The sequence below is a fragment of the Eretmochelys imbricata genome, chromosome 5 (assembly GCF_965152235.1).
Source record: "Eretmochelys imbricata isolate rEreImb1 chromosome 5, rEreImb1.hap1, whole genome shotgun sequence".
In the NCBI taxonomy this organism is placed as follows: Eukaryota; Metazoa; Chordata; order Testudines; family Cheloniidae; genus Eretmochelys; species Eretmochelys imbricata.
The window spans coordinates 20675822-20684220 of record NC_135576.1 but is presented as its reverse complement, the minus strand read 5'-3'; positions in this window follow the sequence as shown (position 1 = coordinate 20684220).

The window sequence follows — 8399 nt, the reverse complement described above, 5'->3', positions numbered from 1 at the left end:
GAAGAAACACTCACTGGGTTGAGTGTGCACTTAAGAAAGGTCCCCACTTTTTGACCTATTCATAAAAATGGGACATAGTCTTTTTAACCCTACAGGAAAGTTGTGCTTTGAAGATCTGCCCTACTAAAATGAACCTTTTCAGTGCTAGATTCCCTGTTTCCCCCCCTCCTTTGAAGCTTATGCTTAGCACCCCCAAACTGTAAGGGGCGGGTCTTGATCTGATTGACTGCACTGAAAATAGTTTTTAAATCTCTTTAAAAGCCAACACTTGTGTGTCTACTGGGATGTGAAGCTCTATGAATTTATTATCAAAAGCATTCATTCTCCTGCCTTATTTTGCTTTGACCACCAGTTTGCAACTTCTCCATGTTCACTGAAAGCACATCCCTTGGAGAAGAGGTAAATAAAGAAGCACCTGCTGCTCTAATAATTGTCTTCTATTAATAATGGACCAAATCTTGAAGTCCTTCAGCCTTGTGAAAGCCAATGTGAGCCTTACATGGATAAGAGCTGAGTAAAAACTGAGTTAGAACCTGGATCTAGCCTGATATAAATGAAAAAATAAGAATAATGAAATGTTATCTGAAAGGCCAAACCCTGTCTCCACTGAAATCACTGAGAGATTTCAAAGAGACCCAGCTTATGGCCCTACGTGACTATTCTGCCATGTGGAATTTGGCTGGTATCTCAAGGAACTTGGGTGTGCAGTGCTCCAAATGAGCCAGCTGCTGTGAGAGAAGCTAGATAACTTGACTAGAAAAGCGACACTCATTTTGCTGTCTAGACACTGAAATGCTTCTAAAAGAAGGCCTGTCAATAGGCTTGGAAGGATTAGATTTTTACTGATAAATTTACTGATAAATTTCACCATACACACACACTGATAAAAATAATTCCATCAATAATAATGGAAATTTGCAGATAGGCAAAGTAAAAAGAATGCTGCTTGAGAACTTAGAGTTTGATGTAAGGATATTTACTTTGCATATTTCGATATGTGATGCTGACAATTCACGTTTTAAAGGGAAGGGAAACAGAGAACAGATGCTGCTGAGCTTCCCAGGACCAGTAGGAGGCATTGCAAAGCAGGTGTATGCATTTACAGTGCCTCACTCTCTTAGATGCTTTGGAAAATTCTACCCCATATCATGTAGAGAAAAAGTTAAGTTCTCTATAGGGCTTTTGTCTCCCCTGGAAAATTGGGCCATAGTAAAATATTGTATAAAGCTTTAATTTTTTGAATTTCAACATCTACTGTAATTAAATAATTATTGTCTCTTTCCCTCTATGGTCTGCGGACCCTCCCTATTGTCTGACCCTCCTTATTTTCCTGCAACTGTGAAAATTTACACAGATAAAAATAAAAAGCTTAAAAATAAACATCTATGTTATTTGTCAGACTTACAAACAAATAAAAATCAAATTCTGCCCAGCCTATCTATAGCACGGACACCTCTGACAGCCTTGTGAAGCCCAAGCAAAGGGTCTTGATACTGAAAAACTCCGTAAGGCCTGGGTGGAAATCATGAAGCAGAAGTGGGAGCACTCTGGCGCCTCAAGGCAGCAGAAATCTCCACTCCACTCTCCATGGGGGAGGATAATTGAATGATCCACATTGTCCCAGACTCGTCAGATCCACTTTCTCTCTTTCCCTAGCCCAGCCTGGTCCCTCCCTCAACCCCATCTCTACAGCAATGTGGAAAGAGGCTCTACTGAGCTGGTCACCTTCTTTGTGGGATCCTGGCAACCTGCCTGCCCCAGCACAATGGAAGTGCTTTACTTCAGGTGTTGCTTGGGACTAGAGAACAGAATACAGAATTTATTCTTAAGTGCGTCCTTGCTGTCTCCTGTATCCCTAGCACCAGGCTCAGAACATCCTACAGAATAATACATTTATTAGGAAAGGTAAATTTCAAAATGTATTTCAGTGAAATGAAGGACACTTACCTTTTTGTGACTTTATTACGTATAATAATTTCTACTGCTCTTCTTATTTTTACTCTTCTAACAGTTCATAATAGTCCAATAATCATTAAGCTCCACACAAGCATCCCAGTTAAGGGCAGTCCCACCAATTGTTAATGGTTGCCATACCACAGACAGAGTGGGTGCAACCTATCGTCTTAGCAGGACGTGAAAAAAAAAAAAGAACAATTCTGATGTGCCAGTAACAAAGAGCACTGTGTATGCAATTATCTGTTCAATTCACATTTTATATGAATGCAAGATAAAGGTTAGTTAAATAGGACTTTACAAAGGATTTGAAGATTTGGTAGGTGAGAATTATACAGAGAAGTAAAAAGAAAAGGAGTACTTGTGGCACCTTAGAGACTAACAAATTTATCTGAGCATAAGCTTTCGTGAGCTACAGCTCACTTCATCAGATGCCACAAGTACTCCTTTTCTTTTTGCAAATACAGACTAACACGGCTGCTACTCTGAAACAAACAAGTAAAATCATTGTAACAGGGAGAGAAAAAAATGCTCAAGGGGATATTACCAAATTGCTAGTAGCACTTTTAGACAAATTAACACCAAGCTGGTGCTCTCCACCTCAGTATCTTAACACCCAACTTCTCATGTTTATTTTGAACTACTGTGGGATTGATCAGCTAGGTACCAGGCAGCAAGGATGGCTTTACTCTGTAGACAACTGCCTAAGGAAGCAAAATGTTTAGTGGGTGTTTATTGTGTGAGTGACTGAATAGTGTGAAGGACAGACATTTCCTAGTTTGCCTGGGGCAGCAAAAACCCTGGAGCTGCAGTGCTGTCAGACAGAGTCCTCTTGGGATGGGGAAGCTTACTGCAGAGGAAGGCTTCTCTGACTCTTTTGTTCCAAGTAAATGAAAATCACAGCCATAGATGGTAGATGAATATCCAGGACAGTTGTGTTCCTAGCCCATATTATGGCTTTTACCTTGCTCTGCATATGGACCTGGTTCCTTAATATTCCATCTCTCCTGCAGGGTGAATTGTACTGAGATCACTCTGGTTACAGTGTGTATGGTAACACCGATTGTTTCATGTTCTCTATGTATATAAATCTCCCCACTGTATTTTCCACTGAATGCATCTGATGAAGTGAGCTGTAGCTCACGAAAGCTTATGCTCAAATAAATTTGTTAGTCTCTAAGGTGCCACAAGTCCTCCTTTTCTTTTTGCGGATACAGACTAACACGGCTGCTACTCTGAAAACTGAGCTCCTCGTAAAAGATCTTTCTTTTCCTACAGGACAGCAGAGATTTTATAGCTCCAGCCTTGTATTCGAGGTGTGTGTATCCTGTTCTGCTGTTACCTTGTACACTGCCTATTTCAGAACCCACAAACAAATGCACTAAGGATAGTTTCCTGTGTAATTTACTCTGGGTCCACACTGGACATATTTTAACACCCTAGTGTGTCCGTGGCAGAATAGACCCAGCAGTGAGAGTGGAGACAGCCAGCCAGATAGAAAGACAGACAAACACACACAAACCACAAACTTTTCCAAATCAAAACTCTTCCCCTTCTACAGCTCAGGCAGTGTGACCACTGTCCCCGGAGACTGGGACCAGCTTTCCCATTCTTTTTTCCCCTCTTACCACTCCTTTCCTCTTCCTCTTTTTAGCCACAGCCTCTGGGTTCGGTAGATTAATGAACCCCAGTGGTACTGGTTTTCTAGTCATTTAATCGCAGACAGGGAAACTGAACTGTGGGCCTTGGGACAAGCTGCGCAAGCCTCTCCTAGGCCCTGGACAGGTAGTAAAGCCCAGCACTTTCAACAGTTAGGAGTGTTTGCATATGGCATTTTGGTTTAACCCATTCTAGAGATAGAATCCAGCCAGGCAGTTTGCATCCACATCTAAATCCAGATGGGAACTTCACCAGTGCGTGAATATTTGGATCTATGGTTTTGATATAGGCCTGACATTAGTTAAAGGAAACATTGGGGCTCTCTCTATTGCAGCTATTAAAGAGGTATCAGAAGAAGATCCATTTCCCACTTGATGGACAGGTGCATTGTACCAAGTATCAGAGGGGTAGCCATGTTAGTCTGTATCTGCAAAAACAACAAGGAGTCTGGTGGCACCTTAAAGACTAACAGATTTATTTGGGCAGAAGCTTCAAATTTTTTACCCACAAAAGCTTATGCCCAAATAAACCTGTTAGTCTTTAAGGTGCCACCGGACTCCTCATTATTTAGGTGCATTGTAGGCAGCCCACCCTGCCTCAGCAATTCACCGCAGTCCCTTTCTGGACAGCCTGCTTTCAAGGGATGAGAGAGGAGCTCGGCCTTCATGACCTTTCAATCCTGAGCCCATCTGCTGAGACTTACCTGTGTTGTTTTCTGTGACATGGACACTTCTCTGCCAGACACTGGACTGAGCCTTGGCATCCCTCTTTATTTGCAATTTCTTTTCCCCATTTTTTTTAACACTCTCTTTCTACTCATTTCTGAGTGAGCCCAACCTTCCTGCTTACCTTGTATGGACTGAATCACCATACTAGGTAGCAATGGGAAACCTGAGCAACAAAAAAACAGGGGTTTCCTCAAGTACTGCTCTATAATTCATGGTAAAATGAATGCTGAGCTAAATCCACCGAAGTGGGAGGTCTTGGTCATGTATTTGGACAGTCTAGCAGCAGAGCTCTGTGTTATTCTGTTTTTACAGTGACTAGCATAATGGGGTCCTAATCTTAGATGGAACTTGCAGACATTACTGTAATAAAATAATGATCATGCATATAAGTATCAGGTCACATTATTTCCCCCCATTGTTATCTAAGTTAACTAACTGTGTCAAAGGGTTGGATATGTCGTAGTTTACTTCCACTGCTTCTCATCACACAAATCCTGAAGCCCTCAGTTTGGGGCAGGGGATTGCTGCCTACAATGGAAAAACTCATAGGACAACTTCTGGGTGGGTTAGTTCCATGAGGTTCCTCTCATAAAGTTTCCTCTGAATTCTTCTGCCAGGGGGTTAGTTTGTCCTCACAGCGGACTCAGGAATCCAACTCCATGGATCCACCGAGAGCTCTGAGGACCTCATGTGATCCACTAGAGGCACAAGAACATCTGCTCATTAGTCTGGAGAACTAGTTGTGTCCTACATTTTTATTCAGTCTGGGTAAAGACGAGTTAAAAAAAAATCTAAGTAAAGATTTCAGGATTTAAGTCAATTATTTTATTGAGTTACTTATTTATTTTTAAATAAAGATCCCACCAAAGCACGTGGGGCATTATATGAGAAACTTTCAGTGCTCAATACTGGAAGATACCATTACCATTTCCCTACAAGCCAAAAAACTCCAGCCAACCCCCCAGTAAATTAATAATGTCTAAAAATCCAAAACATAAACCTTACTCCAAGCAGAGTTTTGACTCTGAAAAGGGAGAAGAGCCAGAGGCCCTACAAAGTCCACTAGAGACTTTCCTATTGTTATGGATTTGATGTGGAAGGTTCTCAGATATTATGGTGATCGGCAGCAGTATAAAACCCTAAGGTAAACAGCATCTTGTATCATGTGATAAAAATGGATTCTAATACCATAAAGCCAAAGTGACCCCATTAAAAGAAGGAGGGAGAAGTGTGGAACAGTGGGACTGCCAGTGATTAATAAAGAAGAGACATCTGAAAAGGAAGTAAAAGGACCACTTATGATGGGATGAGCTGAATATCCAGAATGAGTGTGTTCCTTACCCCAGGGGCTACTTACAGTGAGCATTCAAGAAGTCCAAGAGCAGAACTGCTCCCATCTAGTGAGGCTGGGAATATAAACCATCCCAAAGGGTGAGAGTAGGGGGAAGAGTGCTCACACCGTACACTGGTCAGCAGAGCTCGCTAGGTACAGAGATGGGTGTACTCTACCCACTCCTTTAGGATGGTGCAGCATGTACATTTCCCCTGCATACTGGGAATCCCCCCAGGGCCATGTGGAGCAGCACTACCCTCGATATGGGCCTGTGCCTAAAAGCCACAGTTGAGCCCTAACATACCAACTCCTAGGGCACTAATTGAAGAAGCTCCCACTCACCTAGGCCACTACAGCAGACAACCTTCCCTAGACCTCCAAGTGCAAATCTTTCAATAGGCCACATTTATCCAAACACACCAATTGAGCACTTGGAAAATGTATCTCCGTGTTTCAGACTGTCCCATTGCTGGGGACAGACATTTCTGTTGTGGCAAATATTGATGAAAGGGCTAAAGAAGGAAACAGTAAAGGAGAGATTAGTAGCATGTATGCAGCAGGACTTCCCACAGATTACTTGTATTTAAGCCTAATCCTTTGCATTCAAGAAACAAATCTCATTTTTTTATGGAGTGATTATCACAGACTCTATGATGATTGTGTAAAAATTAATCTCTGGGGATGAGATCAGTTTGGAAGCAGAGCTGCAGTAAGCTGTTGGCCAGAGAGGTTCAAATAGCTAGTAAACAAGCTCTTCCAAAACTAAGGAAGTAGGCTCATCTCTGTCTCTCCTCACTCCTTTGTGCTGCTGATGTAGTTTATTTGATTGCTTCAGCTGTGTGTGACAGAGAAGCTTCTGGAAGGGGAAAAGAAAAACAAGTTTGAGAATGCTGCATCCCTGGTCTTTTCAGAATATGATCCCAAAGCAAGAATGTGGCAGTAGGGAAAACAGGGATGCCGAAGAAAACAAATATGCTAAGCAGTTATCAAAATGCAGAGAAAGAAATTCTCCAGGCAACCACACATCGCCTTGCCAAAAAGAAGTAAAGGAAACTCATTTCTATATGACAGGTTTCAGAGTAGCAGCCGTGTTAGTCTGTATCCACAAAAAGAAAAGGAGGACTTGTGGCACCTTAAAGACTAACAAATTTATTTGAGCATAAGCTTTCATGAGCTACAGCTCACTTCATCAGATGCATTCAGTGGAAATGCTCAAATAAATTTGTTAGTCTCTAACAATTTGTTAGTCTCTAAGGTGCCACAAGTACTCCTTTTCATTTCTATATGATATTGCAGAATACTGAACTAAATGGCTCTTTTCTCATAGCCTATTGTCAAGGATACTTTTGAGAGAGAAAGAAGCACTGCACTTGGTGAGAATCCAAAGCATCTTGAATAGTTGGGCACTCAGACTCCACTGTGATGGGCATAATATAGATACACGGACAGATAGAGATATGCCAGCTGTAATGCATTCTGGCACTGCTGCCTCCCCTCTCAAAGATCCCCATTTCTGTTTTTGGAAACATTTAATAAATTAGGCCTGGGGAAAGGTTTCAGGTGAGATTGAAATCCTACGTGTAGCCACAGATTCAGCATGCCAGTACAGTTGTCGGTGCCCCATCCCACCAGCATGCAAGCAAAACTATTCTCTCATCGTTAGGGCCCTGATTCAACAAGGTACTTAAGCACAAACATTAAACATCTGAGTAGTCCCATTGGCAGTGTATGTGCTTAATCTGCTTGCTGAATTTGGGCCTAATTCTCAACAGTACCTTGATTTGTGCTGGGGGGGCAGGGGGGAGTAAAAGAGAAAATTAGTTTTGAAAAGGGAGTGAGAACATGGGGAAAGGATGCACTTGATTTAAGCAGGTAATTTACACCTCTTCTTTCTGTAACCAAAAAAAAGCAAGAGGTGACATCCTGAACTCACTGAAGTCAATGGCAAAACTCCCATTGAATTCCATAGAACCAGGATTTCACCCAAGGTCTTATTTCCTCCAGAATTACATTCATTACCAGGTAGTATTGTACCAGATATTAAACTGATACCAGCAAGTCATATTTTAACTGTGCATCTAAAAGCTACTTAAAATGAATATCTCCCAATCAGTTAATGAGACATTTAGTTTATAGTTTAATATTGTATCTTGTTTTAATTTATTCATTAATCATTAAGGCAGTGGAACATTTTATTTTTACACAGAGCGGATAAAATTCTTGTTTTGTTTACACCATGCAACCCTATCAACTTCATTTTAGCTGCCTGAGTGTAAATAAGAGCAGATCTTAGCCCAATTAATTAAGAGGACTATTGCCAAAGGCAGAAAAAAATGGAAAATAATGAACTGTGTGTAAAAATATATGATGCTGAAAAGAAGAAATACATAGTTCAAGATTCAGAAGGCTGTTTCGCAATATTAATCACATACAGCATGTCTGAACAGCATGACACAGCCAAAGTCTTACTGCTCTTTAAGGAATCACTGATGAAGGACAGAAGAGGCTGAAATATTGCTGTGCTCACTCTTGACTTTAAACTATAAGAGTGGAGAATCAAATGGGAGTGACAATATTGTAAACAAATGTAAAAGGTTGATTAGAATGGGCTCTATTATGGCTTATGACCAGAGTCCCGAGTAGGGGTGGATGGGAATGGCACAGCCTGAGTAGCAGCACTTGGGAGGCCTTGTGCCTCTTCTTGGACCTCCTCGGTGGCACGGGGA